The sequence below is a fragment of the Dipodomys merriami genome, unplaced genomic scaffold (genome assembly GCF_024711535.1).
Source record: "Dipodomys merriami isolate MVZ:Mamm:240054 unplaced genomic scaffold, mDipMer1.0.p SCAF_19, whole genome shotgun sequence".
NCBI classification, from domain to species: Eukaryota; Metazoa; Chordata; class Mammalia; order Rodentia; family Heteromyidae; genus Dipodomys; species Dipodomys merriami.
The window spans coordinates 21,131,067-21,147,291 of NW_027203270.1; the positions used below are offsets into that span (position 1 = coordinate 21,131,067).

The window sequence follows — 16,225 nt, forward strand, 5'->3', positions numbered from 1 at the left end:
CCCACTAGACAGAAACTGCCAGAACCAGGATCCTAGACTTTGTGGCCTCCCAGAACTATGAAAAACAGATGCTTAGCCAGGCGCTGGTGGCTCACACCTGTAATCCTAGCTACTCAGGAGGCTGAGATCTGAGAATCGCGGTTCAAAGCCAGCCCGGGCAGGAGAGATTGTGAGACTCCTATCTCCAATAAACCACCAGAAAACCGGAAGTGGCGCTGTAGCTCAAGTGGTAGAGCGCTCGCCTTGAGCTGAAGAGCTGAGGGACAGCGCCCAGGCCCAGAGTTCAAGCCCCACGACCGACAAAAAAAAAAAAAAAAAGAAAAGAAAAACAGATGCTTGGTATCTCTTAAGCCTCCCGGTTGGTAGAATTTTTCTATAGCAGCCTGCATAGACCAAGATGAGTCTGGTTCTTCCTCTATCTGCCTATGGCTGCCATACCCTTTGCCCTCCTGCCCTCATTACCTGCTTGGCAACTTTCAAGAGTCAGTCTGGCACATTTTACTCTTCTTCGCCTCTAGATGTATAAGTGGAAGTTTAATGATATGTTCTTTTCACCTGGTAGAAGGGTTGGTAACTAAAACTGCTGGGTCCAGACACTCAGACACTTCTGAGTCAGAATTTGGGATGCATACATTTGGGCTGCCTCTCACTTGGTGCAGAGCCATCAAGGGGGCTAGAGGCGTGGTTCAAGTGGTAGAGGGCCTGCCTAGCAAGTGCTAGGTTGTGAGTTCAAGTTCTAATACTGCCAAGGATAAATAAATACAATGGAATAGGCCATCACCCTCTCTTGCAGAATAATTCTTGTCTCTAGCCCCAGCCTGAGGCTCAGGCAGCCACTGTGCAAGTAAGTGTGTTCTAGAACAATCTAGGCCAGAACACAAGCCACTGTCGTATCTTCTACATGCATAGATAGATGCTCTTAGGCCCAGGAGGCTTAGCTGCCTCTTGTCTCCTTGTCACTCAGGACAGGTGCCTGCAAGTGACATGATGCTCACCGGAAGGCACTTGGCAAAAGGCACTTGGGAAAAGCCCAAGAGAGTCCACATGCTGTTTAGTTCCATGGATGGCAGGAAACTCTTTGTTATCTCTTGGGACAGGGTACAAAATGGGACATTCTGTGACACTGTGGCCCCATGGGGTGGAGCTGTGAATCACCCAGCTAATAATGGCATCTCATGGGAATGAGCCCAGAGTTAGCCAATCCTCTAGACTCTTCATGACAAGTCAGAAATTGTTCTTTCATGAAATATCTTTATCGCCAAGTATTGGTAATTCATTTAGGAGTTTTAAAAGTCTGTAACATGCTTGTGGGCTGTTTATCTGGCTTACACTCTGTCAGAAGAAAGAAATATCTAGAGATAGTAGGAAGAACTCCCAGAGTTTGAGAGTTGGTAGGAGTATCTATAAGGTATTTTGAGTCCCATCTGCTACAAGGGACACTGAAAGATTCCCCCATAGCAAGGGTTCTAGGGCCCAAGCCCAGGACCCTGGACAAATGGATTTGAATGTCTGGTTCCCCAAGACCTGTCTCCAGCTCTGAGAATGGCAGACTGATCACAGGCTGTTTGCTCTTTTGGGGTTCCTCTAGTCTGAATCTTGTCAGCTGCCTTCTTTTAACTGGGGACCTTCTATCAAAACACCTTGCCATGGCATATAGACAGATTGTACCTTCAATTTGAAAGCATCCAGCATGGCTCTACAATTCCTGCTGTGAGCCCAGCACTGGGTTTCTTGGGACCCATTCAGTCCTGTCCTGTCTGCTTAGTTACACAGTGTTTATGTGGTTGTCAGGGTACATTGATGTCCAGAGAGTCTCTTAAAGAAAGGATGTGTATGTAGCACAGGTGTTCCCTGAAGTCTGCAACTGTCAGCATCAGATCTCTCCTGCCACAACTCAGGATGTTCACCACGAATGGGCTGGGAAGTGCTCTAAAGGTGGGCTAATATTGGAAATCAGCCAGGCTGGGGCAGGTCCCCAGTGAAAGCACCTATCCCAGAAGACTACACGGACACAGTCATGTACAGGAAAAGGAGTTTTATTGCCAGCTGAGACTGACAAGGCTACCTCCCCAATGGGAGAGAGAGAAATGGCACCTCTCCCTATTCATTGGTTATTGGTTATAACATCAGGGCTAGGTTCCTGGGCAGAGAGCAGGTACAGGAGAAGCAGGTGTGAGCCTTGGGGAGAGTTCTCTTTTCTTTGTGAAGGGAAGGGTGGAGTCCAGGTCTGGGTGGAGGACGTTCCACTGATGCAGCTGGGGGCTAGGTGTAAAACACAGCTCCAGGGAAATGGCCAGGGCAGAAGACCAGTTGCAGTTAGGCCTGGCCAGATCAACTGGTTTTGTGGGAGGGGCTGAGGATCTGAGATGGAGGTCATGCTAACACCCAGAACCATTAGGAAACACTTCTGGAGAAGAGACCAGGAAAGTTCAGAACACTTGCCCCGAATCCTGAATTAGACTCATATCAAGCAGAATACTCCAAAGACTCCATCAGCAGAGAGCAAGTCTAGAGAGCTAAGATGTGTCCAGTTCAAGGGAGCCACAGAGTGATGGATGGAGCCCAACAGGACTTCAGGGTCCCTCTCTGCCACTCATAGCCACATCCCTTAGCCTCTCAGAGCCTCCCTGTTCCCTTATCTAGAGGGTGCTTATAGGTGTTTATAGGTTCTCTTATCTATGGGGTGCTGTGGGATGACAGGGGGCTGGGGCAGGCACATGGCAAATGCCTCTCTCCCTTCCTTTCTATGATGGATGCTGCTAAATGCAGATTCAGATGTGAATGAAATCAGCCCTGCCTCTGGGAACCTTTGACAATGAGAGAACTAGATTCAGATGCCAAAACAAGAGATGCCAGGTCTGGAAGAGGTTTTGGGGGTTCACAGATTAGGGATCCCCTTACCTGGGTGTGGTCATGGCCAGGTGAGCAGTGGCCTTTTACTGGTGGGCTTACACCAGGGACCTGTGAGTTTTCTTGTGGTTCAAGGACAAAATAGGGCAGTCCCGAAATGGCTAGCCATCCTGGTTGCTGTGGGTTACATGCCCATGCTGGCAAGACCTTGGGCTGTGTGGCTGTGGGTACCTCCTGTGAAGATGATCCAAATCTTCCTCATCTCAGTCTCTCTTGCCTTGCTACATACAAATCATGCAGTCAGCAAGTTTCATCCTTGCACAGCACCTTGACCTACACACTTTAGTCCTAAATAGCACAAAACAATGAGAAAATAGACTCAACTCCACCAATGTGTGCTTTAAGAACATCTGTCTGAGCCAGGCGCTGGTGGCTCACACCTGTAATCCTAGCTACTCAGGAGGTTGAGATCTGAGGATCATGGTTTCAAGCCAGCCCAGGCAGGAAAGTCCATGAGACTCTTATTTCCAATAAACCACTAGAAAACCAGAAGTGGTGCTGTGGCTCAAGCAGTAGAGCGCTCGCCTTGAGATGAAGAGCACAGGGACAGCACCCAAGCACAGAGTTCAAGCCCCATGATTGACAAAAAAAAAAAAAGAACATCTGTCTGAGTTTCATTGGCTTACAACGAGGTTTCACACATACACTAGAGTCAGGGCAGCCCAGATTTAAACAAGCTCTGCCAGGTCCTAACTGTGTTAGCTTGGGCTAATCTTTCAACCTCTCTGTGCCTCAGTTTCCTTATCTGTAAGAGTGGGACAAGGGATTGTGAAGAAATAAATGAATTAAGACTGGTAGACCGGGGCTGGGAATGTGGCTCAGTGGTAGACTGCTTGCCTAGCATGCATGAAGCCCTAGGTTCAATTCCTCAGTACCACATAAACAGAAAAGGTCAGAAGTGGTGCTGTGGCTCAAGTGGTAGAGCCTTGAGCAAAAAGAAGCTCTGGGACAGTGCCCAGTCCCTAAGTTCAAGCCCCAGGACTGGCAAAAAAAAAAAGACTGGTAAACCCCTTAGCATAGATCTTTACAAGGTATGTTAGATAAGTGTTTGACTTAAAATAAAAGATCCTTTCAGGTACTGGGAATGTGGCTGAGTCAGTAGTGCAGTGCTTGCCTAGCACGAATGAAGTCCTGGGTTCGATTCCTCAGTATCATATACAGAAGTGGCACTGTGGCTCAAGTGCTAGCCCTGAGCAAAAGAAGTTCAGGGCCAGTGCCCAGGCCCCAGGACTGGCCAAAAAAAAAAAAAAAAAGATCCTTCAGGCATGTTAGCACATGCCTGTAATTCTAGCACCTAGGAGGTAGAAGCAAGTGGACCCAAGAGTTAGAGTCCAACTTGGGCTATATAGCTAGCTTAAGTCTGCCTGAACTACATAGAGAGAGTCTGTCTAAGAGGGAGAGGAAAAGGATAAGAGAGAGAGAGAGAGAGAGAGAGAGAGAGAGAGAGAGAGAGAGAGAGAGAGATTGTCAAACAGAGCCTGGGCGCTGTTCCTGAACTTCATTTTTATTCAAGGCTAGCACTCTACCACTTGAACCACAGCTCTATTTCTGGCTTTTGGGGTAGACTGTTGTAGATAAAAGTCTACTCAGATTTTCCTGCCCAGGCTGGCTTTGAACTGAGATCCTCCAGATCTCAGCCTTCTGAGTAGCTAAGGATACAAGGTGTGATCCACTGGTGCCCTCAAGTACATTCTTAATGAATTTCCCAAGTCCTTCATTGTGCATTTCCCATCTGAGCTCTGACTCCCTTGGAATTCAGCCGCAACTACCTCCCAGGTGTGAGACAGGCCCCAGCAGATCTGCGTGCAGGGAGAGGAGGCGGCCCTGGTCCCAGGCGATGAAGCCAGGTTACAGCTCCTCATCATGCAGCATGCAGTCTCCAGAGCCCAGTTCAAGTGGGAATGGAGAGCCTCAGGAGTGCAAGCCGTCTGTCACTCAAAGCTCCTTCACATGGTTTGTAGCCATTAGCAGAAACTGGGGAGGAGTGGGGAGACACACCCTCAGATATGGGGAGCCTCTGCCAGCTTCCTTGCCTCCCACACTCCACTTTTCATCCATCATTTGCCTTTTGTAGGCAAAAAAAAAAAATCACTAGAAGCAGGGCAAGGTCCAAAACCCCATGGCTTCACGCACCTAACTTCTGGGAAGACTGTAATATTGCATCCATCCTGCCTGGTCATGAAGCCCATGGAAACTTCAGGAAGCATCGCCAGCACACAATCAATCCCTGCCCCAACAGGTCACCTTAGCCACCCCCACACTGGCTCAGCTGTAGAGCTGTACCCAGCAATCACTTAGTATGTCATGCCATAGGTGACATTGCAGCCACCACAAACCACAGGGACAGCCACACTGCCCCCGATTCCTGAAGACAAGCAGCACCACAGGTCTGCAGAAGCCCAGCTGTTCCTTCAGGGTTGTTCCCAGGCCTTATAGGGATGTGCCTGGCATGCACACGCCTGGTGGGTCCCTCCTGCTTCTTCTCAGTGGCTGGATTTCAGGGCTGACTTAGGCTGGGATTTGCTCTGTGGGGAAAGTCCACATGCTGCCTGCCTGAAAGAACTTTTCACACCAAGCATGGGGCAAATGCAAGTGTGGCCTTCACTGCTGCCTCACCCGCCATTGACCTGGTTGAATGGCTCTTTGCATTTCTTTTCTTTTTCGAGTGCTGAGGCTTGAACTCTGAGCCCGTGCGTGCGTGCGCTGTCTCTGAGCTCTTTTTGCTCAAGGCTAGCACTCTACCACTAGAGCCACAGCACTACTTCCTGATTTTTTTATGATTCATCGAAGATGAGAGTCTCAAGGACTTTCCTGAGTAGGCTGGCTTCAAACCTTGATCCTCAGATCTCAGCCTCCTGAGTAACTAGGATTACAGGAGTGAGCCACCTGCACCCTGCCTCTTTTGTTTTTCTGTCCTGGGCTTGAACTCAGGGCCTGGGCATTGTCCTTGAGCTTCTTTTGCTCAATGCTAGCACTCTGCCACTTGAGCCACAGCACCACTTTGAGCTTTATCTGTTTATGTGGTACTGAGGAATCCAACCCAGAGCCTCTTGCCATGCTAGGCAAACACTTTACCACTAAGCCACATTTTCAGCACCTGTACTCTGCCTCTTTGCATTTCTTTTCCTTTCCCTTTCTCTCATGGGGGACATGTGATAGTAATTCAGAACATTCTGATGGGTGTGTTTATTTGCACCCCAACCATTGCTTGAATACCTCCCATGGGGCCAGGCCCTGGGAGGCCTGAGACCTACTGGTCTCTGCACCCCCTCCCTGTGGAAGGGGATTTTTAGTTGGGTCTCCTCTCCCAGGCTACACCTTTCCCGCATTCTTCTCCCTCCATAACCCCAGGCTTCAATTCCACTTCAAAGACAGCATTTGCTCAAGCAGGCTTTCCTGCAGTATGGGTGGGATGGAAAGTTTAGACAAATTGCCAGGCAGTTCCAAGCAGGAAGAATAGAGAACCTTTAAAAAGTTGCTACTCTTTGATCCAGAATTTCACTTCTAAAAATCCCTTCTGAAGAAATAATTAGTTACTGGAGAAAAGATTTATATTAGAGTTGGAAGTCGAGGTATATGCCTGTAATTCCAGCATTCAGGAAGCTGAAGGAGGAGGATCATGAGTTCCAGGTAAGCCTGCACTACAGATAAAAAACTTGTCTCAAAAAAAAAAATAATAATAAGGAAGTGGAGCTGTGGCTCAAGCGGTAGAGTGCTCGCCTTGAGCTGAAAAGCGCAGGGATAGCGCCCAGGCCCAGAGTTCAAGTCCCATGACCAACCAAAAAAAAAAAAAAAAAGATATTGAAAAAATAATAATAATAGGGGTAGGAAGAGGAGGAGGAGGAGCCCCAGTACAATGGTTCCCACCTGTAATCTCAGCATTTGGGAGGCTGAAGCAGGGGAATTGTGAATTTGAGGCCAGCCTGGGCTTACATGAACAAACAGAGAACTTAGGGGAAGAAAGACTAGCCCACCCTGACCCTTCTTTTGCCATGCTGGAAATAGAACCCACATAATTTGGCAATTTAATTTGTTTTTTTGTTTGGGCCATGGCTGGAGCTGCTGTGGGAGTTTTCTTAGGAGGAAGAAGCAATGCCCAAACTCCTAGAGTCCAGCTGCTTGGTCTGCTGACCTGAATGATGGGAGACTTCAGGGCAATGTTCTGGACCTGCTGACTCAGCTCACGGACAAAGTGCATTGTGTGTACTTCTGCAGGCAGCATTCTCTGCTGAGGCCAGGCCCTCCCCAGACCACTCAGCACCCCACTCCTCAGTCTCCATCTCTCCTCTTCTGCCACCAACTCAGGGACTTTGCTTAGGCCTCATATTCTCCTATTTTTTATCCTCTATCACCCTGCCAACACTTCTCTTTACAAGACAATCACTGTCCTCCTTCAGTCCCTCACCCTAACTGTAGCCTTTCCCCATCACAAGGGGATTTTTTTTAAGTATCCACAGCACTTTTGCAGCCTTTACTCCTCCCAACACAGTCATCCTCTTCACTACCATCCAACCAGGACACAGCCCCCACCTTTGTCCTGGAACCACTTGTATTAGTCAGCAAGGCCAGTTCGTTGACCCAGTGACAAACAGGCCCCAGGTTCCTCACATCTTCACTATGGTCCCTTCATCTTCCAGCCTTATGAGTTACCTCCTTGTAAACTCCATGGCTTGGGTGCTGGTGGCTCAGGCCTGTAATCCTAGCTACTCAAGAGGCTGGTCCTCAGATCTGAGCATCATGGTTCAAAGCCAGCAAAGACTAGAAAGTTCATCAGACCCTTATTTCCAATTAACTACCAAATGAAGCTGGAAATGGAGCTGTGGCTCAAGGTGGTAGAGAGCTAGCCTTGGGCACAAAAGCCTAGGGACAGTGCCCAGGCCCTGAGATCAAAACCAGGACCAGCACCAAAAAGAAAAGAAAGGAAAGGAAAACTCTATAGTTTCCTGTCTTGGTGGGCTTTTCCACACTATTTCCTCAGCTTAGAATACTCTTTCCTTTCCCACCTCCTCCCTTTACCTCGAGAACTTGTTCTTAACTTGTGGGTCTCAGCCTAAATACAGATTCCTCCAAATCCAGGACCTGACCACACAAGTGCCTATCCTGCTTGCAACCTCTTTAGTAGGGAAATACAGAAAGAGCTCAATAAATGTTAGCCCAGCCACAAAGCAAAAAAGAAAGCTTTATTGTTTTCTGATTGTAATTTAGACCTTCCCTTTTCCTTGTTGATCTCTCCCACCTGTGGTTGGCCCCCTAATTCCTATGTATAGAGTTGTTGCACGTGTTTATTGAAAATGGCAGGATTACCTGACCATTGTCTGTTGTTAACAGATCCCCAAGCACAAGGTCCAGGGTCCTGGGAATGGAACAAGGTGCCAGACCCTGGGGTATTCTCCCTCTGATAAGCTAAATGCCTTCATGAGTGCCTGGCCCTCTGCATTCCTATAGGAGTTCGTGAGCTGACCATTAAGCTGGCTCTGAGAAGGGGCCTCAGCCCCATCCCACCTTGACTTTGGCCTGCAGTATTGGATGTTATAGAAAACTAAAGGAGAGGGAGCTGAGGTGGAACCAGGTCCCCAGAGGGCAGACGCGATTGTGCTTTGTACCAGGACAGCCTGTAAAGGCAGGGCTAGACCCTCAGGTTATAAATAAGGAAACTGAGGCCCAGGAGGATTAAGTCACTCATCCAAAGTCATTACATTAAGAATCAGAATTTGAGCCAGGCACCACTGTCACATGCCTGTAATCCTAGCTCTTCAGATCTGAGGATTACGGTTCACAGCCAGCCCAGGCAGGAAAGTCTGTGAGACTCTTAGCTCAAATTAACCATCAGAAAAATGGAAGTGGAGCTGTGGCTTAAAGTAGTAGATTGCTAGCCTTGAGCATGAAAGCTCAGGGACAGTGCCCAGGCCCTGAGTTCAAGCCCCGCCACGGACAAAATCAATAAAATAAAGTATGTGGTTGTTCTACTACTCACTGGTTAATTGTTTAATTTCTAAGATTAGACTTTTCTATCCATAACTCTATCTCCAGAGAGAGATGAGCACTATTCTGAAGCTCTTCTAGCTGAGTTCTGTCCAGATGCACTTCTTTTTGCTTGGTCATGGCTGCTTAGTCCCCGCCAGTAGACTGGGAAGTAGGTCATGGCTACAGGGACCCATACACTGGCTGCTGCCTCTGTTTCCAGGGCTGAGCAGAGGCCAGAGCCTTGGGTTTCTCATCCTCGCCCTGGGGAGCCATGGCCGTCCATCCTACTGCTGAGTCTGGCATTCTAGAATCCTCCATTTCCATGGTTGCTGGGGGTGAGAAAATCCATCTTCATTTTCCTGAGACTGTGGGTAACTGAGCTCAGCAGGATGCTTCAGAGGTTTGCCCCAGCACTACAGAACAGGGGTTCCCAGCCATTAGGGACCAAGAGCTGGCCTTTGTTTTTAACAGTCCATTCTCTGTATGATAGATTACTTTCAGAAATAATCATGACGCGAAATGATTGTAACAATGGCCAGAAAAGAAATGCAGATGTTTCTTTTATTGAACTCTTCTATATATCCCTGCATCAATATTTTTTAATTAAAAATAAATACTATAGTATTAAAAAAGGGAAAGGACTGAGGTGTTGCTCCATAGTAGAGCGCTTTCCTAGTGTGGGGCTCTGGGTTCAATCTTAAGCACCATAAAGAAAAGAATGGTGACTCATGTCTGTAATTGTAACTACTCGGGAGGCTGAGATCTGAGGATCATGGTTCCAAGGCAACCTGGGCATACAAATCAGAGAGATTGTTATCTCTAACTAACCCACAAAAAGTTGGAAGTGGAGGTGTGGTAGACCACTAACTGTGAGTTCAAACATTAGTATTGGCACTTGCACAATGCACACATGCACACACACACATACACATACATGCAAGTGCATGCATGCATGCATGCAAACACACACATACATACAGGTAGCAATGGCATGTTGCATGTGAGAGGGTTGGAGAATTGAACTGAGTAGTTGGTTTTTGCTGAATGCCAGTAGGTTTCTCTTGGAAGAATGGCATTGTTACCAGCCATGAATCAGGAAGGAAACTGCATGTTTATGCTTTGCATGCTGGGTTGTTTCTTTCACTTACAATCATTAAATATTAGGATATTTAAAGACCAGATGGAGCTTGCACTCAGAGCCTGGGTGCTATGCCTGAGCATTTTTGCTCACAGCCAGCACTCTACCACTTGAGCCACTAGCTTTGGCTTTTGAGTGGTTAATTGGAGATAAGAGTCTCATGGAGATTCCTACTCAGGCTGGCTTTGACCCACAAACCTCAGATCTCAGCTTCCTGAGTAGCTAGGATTATAGGCATGAGCCACTAGTGCCTGGCCTATATTGTGGGTTTCAATTTAACTTAAAAATAAAACAAGAACATGGGCTGGGAAAGTGGCTCAGTGGTTGAGTGCTTGCCTTGCATGCGTGATGCCCTGGGTTTGATTCCTCAGCACCATCATTAGCAGAAAAAGCTGGAAGTGGCACTGTGGCTCAAGTGGTAGAGCATTAACCTTGAGCTGAAGAGCTGAGGGACAGTGCCCAGGCCCAGAGTTCAGGCCCCATGATGGACCAAAAACAACAACAACGACAACAACAAAAGGTAAAACAAGAACAAAAACAAAAACAAACATTGTATCGGCAGCCATTGGGCTGCCGATGTGTATTCCACGGGCCCTTTGGTCAGTAGGGTTTTGCTTGCTGACAAGCCTCTGACCACGTAGACAGCGGGCAGCTCAGGGGCAGGTGAGGACTGGAGCACGTAGGCAGGCAGATGCAGTCACCCCGCTACGTGTTCCGGTCCTCGTTTCTCGGGCACGCTAAAAGCTGTGCTCTGAGCCCAGCATGGGAGTGCATATCCTGCCCCAGAGGAGCAGCTACCGTCTCCTCCTCCTATGCCACTGACAGGCTGGTGACTGTGTGCCTCTTACTGAGCTCTGGGGTGCCTAGTCAACTCAATTGCATCCTCTTTCCCTCTCCAGTCAGGAGATGGACCTTGAATTTGAGGCCATTTTGATTTTTTTCTCCTCCTAGAAGGACCTTGGATTCTACTGAGTTTCACAAACATGGGTTAATGATGAAGAAAAGCAAGGGAGGAGAGGGCTCCTCTGTAGACACTCCTACCCTCTATTCCCAGTCTCCCCAGGGCCAACCTCCCTGGCAAGAAGGTTGCTGTATCAGAGAGCCCCTCATTGGAATTTGGAAATCCACCATGCTAGGGTCTGCTGACTCTGACAGTCAATGCTCTGCTAGGAATTGTCTCTCCCAAGAAGGCTAGTGGGTGTTGGATGCCAGCTCCACCTGCAGCCTCACCACAGCAGGGCCCTCCCTTTCCCTTCCCTTCCCCCTCATCTTCTTGCAGGCTTTGTGTGTTTCTGGCCAGGGCCTCTCTGTCGCTTAATTATGTAACCTGCCCCTGTTTTGGGTCCAAGGAGCACCCCGGAGAAGTGGGCAGAGGTGGGCATGCAGCCAGAGCTCGCTTACTTGCCGTGCCCACACTTGTGGAACTTGGAGGAAGCTCAGGAACATGGACTCGGCAAGACTGAGAGCGCCACCACCAACCCCAGGGCCAAAACTTGAGAGTGATGCTCTTCGACCTTGGTTAATTTCTGACAGGCAGCACGGGGCACAGAGGGCTTGTGGCTACTGTGACTCTGGGAGCGGTGCGGAGGCTGATGTGCACTTTGGGCTGGTTCAGGACCTCGCATCTCTCTGATCTGGCTTCCTCTAAGATGTCCTCTCTCTCAACTGTCACCTCTTTGACCAGTGCTGTCCCTTTGCCTAAAGATGTCTCCTTTGGGATTGGAGGTGTGGCTCAGTTGGTAGAGTATAGCCAATGAGTGGAAGTGTTAGGTACTAAGTTCAAGTCCTGCTCTCAGACCTAAAAAAAAAAATGTCCCCTTTGCCCAAGGATGGCCCCCTGCTGCCCAGAGGAGGGAGTGTTGTTCCTTCAAGCCTGCCCATGTTCAAGTCTTACCTCACATTTATCTTCTCCAGGATTTTTGAGCCCTGTCTCCTCTCAGCCCAACAGCCCTGTCTCTAGCAACTTCTCCATGTATAGCAGATCTAATCACAGACCCTTGAAGCTCAAGTCAGTATGACCCCTCTCTGACTGTGGCCTTGGATTATGTTTCAGATAAAGCAAGAACCCTTCCAAACCAGACCCTGGAGGGTAAGGAACATATCTCCCATCTCTTTGACCTGCCTGAAGTCATGACAGAGCAGACATCATTCCATGAATGGAGCTGATCATAGGGTCTTGTTGCTCTGAAACGACCCCTGTGTCGTTCACCATTGAGATACAAGTTTCCCTGCCAAGACTGGAAGGGGCCCCATCTGCCCCTTTGTTCCAGTCCCTGGTGAGGCTTGGTACTTGCTTTCCTCTTATTGGTTTATTGTCCTGGTCTTCAAGATCTCCCCCAGGTGCCCAGCCAGAGCTGAGCCGTGGATTCTTTCTATCCTAGTCAGTCATCTTCCCCTGCCTGGTCCACCTCCCTGCCTGTGTTGTTTTGAGACTGTCTTTGGGATTAGAGGGCCTGGATACGAATCACACACCTGGCACACAGCCCTTCACACAGCATCAATAATGCATCTGTGCATAGAAAGCTGCTACAAACCTCATTTATTATGCAGCTGACATGTCTGAATGAGCCTCCAGATCTACCTCAGAGTATGGACTTGAGACTGGTCTGCTTTAATAATAGATGCTTTCTGTATCCCTGGCTTGGTAGCTTTTATTTAAAGTGATCTTAACTGAAGAGATTAATGGGTCTGAATTTGTGCCTTTTAAGCACAAAGCTTTGCTCTTAATTAACTGGATTCGATCCTTTGAGCAGGAAGAGGCCCTCCCCCAATTGCATCAGGAACTACCCACATCAGGACAGCTCCCAGACTTTGTCCTGGGTCAGGCCCATCCCAGAGGTGTTGCTGGAAGGTCAGGAGGCTGCAAGAACCACAGATACTGCCCAGGGACACCTAGTTCACATGTCTAGGGCTCAATGGCCATGTGAGAAACCCAGAGAGATGGGTCCTGTGCCATCTGGCGCCCTTTAGGAGCGGAAAGTTCTTCCATCTTGTTGATCATGGTTTGAGGAGGAAAAGGAGCCTCTAACAATCTGCATATGGACTTGATCTGAGAGGTCAGTGGCTAGTGTTCATTGATGTAGTGCATGTGTGAGAGATCAGACTCCCTGCCCGACTTCCTCCCTCCAGTGTGTTCTTCCTTTATGCTCTCATAGCAGGACCAGAGCTGTGGAAGATGATGCCACCTCACCTCTGCCCTGCTCCCCAATCCCACTCCTCTAGGCAGCTGGCAGGAGAGAAGCAAGGAAAAGTAGCCATCACTCTGGGACTCTGCATACCAGATAGAGCAGGCACTAGGGCCTTTGGGCAGCAGCTCACTTGAGTGTAAAGAAAGGAAGACCATATTGGGAAGCAGAAGGTGCACAGGAGGCAAACACACCTGGTTTAAATCCTATCTCTGAGGCAAGCTAAGGCCTGAGACCAGCACCTTACCCTCTCAGCCATCAGCTGTCAAATGGTGCAGCCAACGTCTACCACGCTGGCAGGCGGCAGAGGATTTCACACAATACCTGCCATGTGGCAGGTGTACCATCACCATCCAGCTTCTTTGTCTTCCTTCCCCCAAATCAAATCATCACTGAAGTGCTAGTCCACTCGTGAGGCAGATCTATCAAAATTAGCGGTATTGGTTTTCGACTTGCTGCTTCAACCAATTGCCAGTTTTCACAACTTAAACAGAAGTGTGTCCTTTTACAGTGCTGGAGGTCAGAAGTTTTGGCAAGGTCAGTTTTGGCAAGGCTGGAGGGTCAGAGAAAAAGCCATTTTCTTGCCCTTCCCAGCTTCCTCTAGGGGGCGCCGTGTTCCTTGGCCCATGGCAGTCAAGTCGTCCTCACAAGGCTCAGAGATCACCTCCCCTCCTTCTTCTTCTGAGTGCCAAGATCTTTGTGGTCGCCCCACCCTGATGACCCAGTGGGATGGCACAGGTGCACTCCCGGCTGGAACGAGTTGCCAAACCACTCACGTATACGCGGAGTTAAGTCTCCTTACCAGATCACATGACAGTCACTGTTTTGGAGATGGAACCTGGATATCTGTGGGAAGCTATTATGGTGCCTGCCACTTTAAGTGCACATGTGTATTTTTACTCAGTAGATGATATAATATTCTTTAAAAACCAGCTCTAGAAGAGGTGGAGGAATATGTATCTAAATTAGAATCTAGACTGTGTTTGGTCATACAAACTAGTGCTTAAGGCCCTTGGTCATACTGCATTTATTGTCTTATCAATAAGATTGTCCTAACCAGCTTCTTTTTGTCACCTAAATCCAGCCTTTAAAACACCAACCTCTAAGGCCAGTGTGGTGGTGCCTATCTGTAATCCCAGCTACTCAGGAAGTAGAAAGCAGATAGAAAGAACCAGGTTTGAGGATAGCCTAGGAAAAAATACAAGACCATGACTGAAAAACTAAAAGCAAAAGGACTTGGGAGTGTGGCTCAAGTGGTAGAAGACTTGCCTAGCAAACATAAGGCCCTGAATTCAATCTTTAGTACAGAAAGAGAGGGCTGGGAGAGAGAACACTTTGAATCGAGGTTATAGCAAAGCCTTAGGTTCCAACCCTAACAGAACCAAAATAGTCTCCTGGATTTGAGGTGTTTGGTTATCCTTTCTTCCTCAGATGTTGCTTATAAACCAGCATTCCAGAGCTCCCCACGAAATGGTGTGTGAATGAAAGACCCAGAAGGAAAAGGAAGGGACAGAGCTCTCCAAGTACGAGTGTCTTTTCCATGGAGGTTCAGGGCACTTTGCTCCTGCTCTTGGACTGAGGGGCAGAAATATGGGGGGGGGCAGTCCCAACGAAGACACCTGGCTCCCTAGATGTTCTCCAGCTCATCTGAGCAGAGTCCCCAAGATTCCTGCATGGCCCATGTGGGCAGGGTCTCTGCTGATACATCCTCTCCCTGTCAGTGTGTTACAGACCTCAAGTCCAGAATCCTTCCGCCACCAGAGGTATGACCCAGGACCTCGTTCACCCTATCCCATTACAGCACTTTGCTTGTCAAACTGGAAGGAATCTGATCATCTTCTCCCTGTCTGAAGCACAGCTGTGAGGCCTTAGAATTGAGCTAGGAGCTCAGAGGAAGAGTAGGGACAAAGCCAGGCATGCACTACAAGCTTTCTGTGTTCACAGCCAAAGAGGTTGTGGTATTTCCTAAGTAAACAGAGAGCCTCGTGTGACCTGCAGTATCAAGGGCGTGGATTTGAAGCTGTGGGAAGCAGTGGTTTTTCTGCCCTGCTGGCTTAGACTTAAGTCCTAGTGTCACAGCTCACACTCAGTGTGAGCCTGAGCTCACCTGTTCCAGTCACCTTATCATCTCTGAGATGTCTCAAGACATCATCTTTCTGCTAGATACATTGTGGTGAGGATTTGATGACTTATTCCATGAGCCAGACATATATGAAGTGCCCAGTTGATGTTGTTGCCATAGCAGTTAAGTTGTTAGAACTTAGAGAACTTTCTGATGCTTCAAGTGCCTCTGGTCTAGGCCACAGTAGAGAAGGAGCCTGTATTCAGGCTGGAGAGAGAAGGCCTCGTGTGTTCTGTGTGCCCAGCAGGACCAATCTGTCTAAGTTTAGGGGCTGAGCATGGTGGAGCATACCTTTAATTCCAGTTCCTTGGGAAATAGACCAAGAGATTTGCAGTTTGAGGCAAGCCTAGGCAAAAAGCTTAACACAACTAAAGCACTAGATATGTTCATCAACCCATGTGTGAAGGAGGTATAAATAGGAAGATAGATATCTAGGCGAGTCTATATAAAAAAATAAAGAGACTCTACTTGAAAAAAATAACAAAAGCAAAAAGAGCTGGGAGGGTGGCTTAAAAGGTAGAGCGCATGCCTAACAAGCTCAAGGTTCTGAATTCAAACCCCAGTATAGCCAGAAATTTAAAAAAGGAAAAAAATCACAATAAATCTGAGCATGGTGGTATATACCTGTAGCCTCAGCACTTGAAATGCAGAGACAGGGGGAACAAGAACTCAAGGCTAGCCCGAGGTGAGAGTACAGCTGCGCCATGCTGTGTGCTCTGCGCGTGGGAAGTGTTAGCAAGGAACATTGCCCACTCTTCTCCTCTCTCCTCATCCATCTCCACGCCCCACACACACCCTGGTTCAGCAGCATTTCCCAGAAGCATCCTGTGCCAGGTGTGGACCTTGCGCTGAGGACATGAGGGTGTCACCCTGCTCAAGCACAGACATTTGAGTTCCAGGGGTGAG

The 16,225-nt window shown here is 48.4% G+C and overlaps 1 protein-coding gene across 14 annotated transcripts in view; it reads left to right on the forward strand.

The window, feature by feature from the left end:
* The window catches only part of Mapt (microtubule associated protein tau), a 102,173-nt gene that overhangs the window by 21,542 nt on the left and 64,406 nt on the right, over nucleotides 1-16,225 (forward strand). The gene's annotated exons all lie outside the window — the stretch shown is intronic.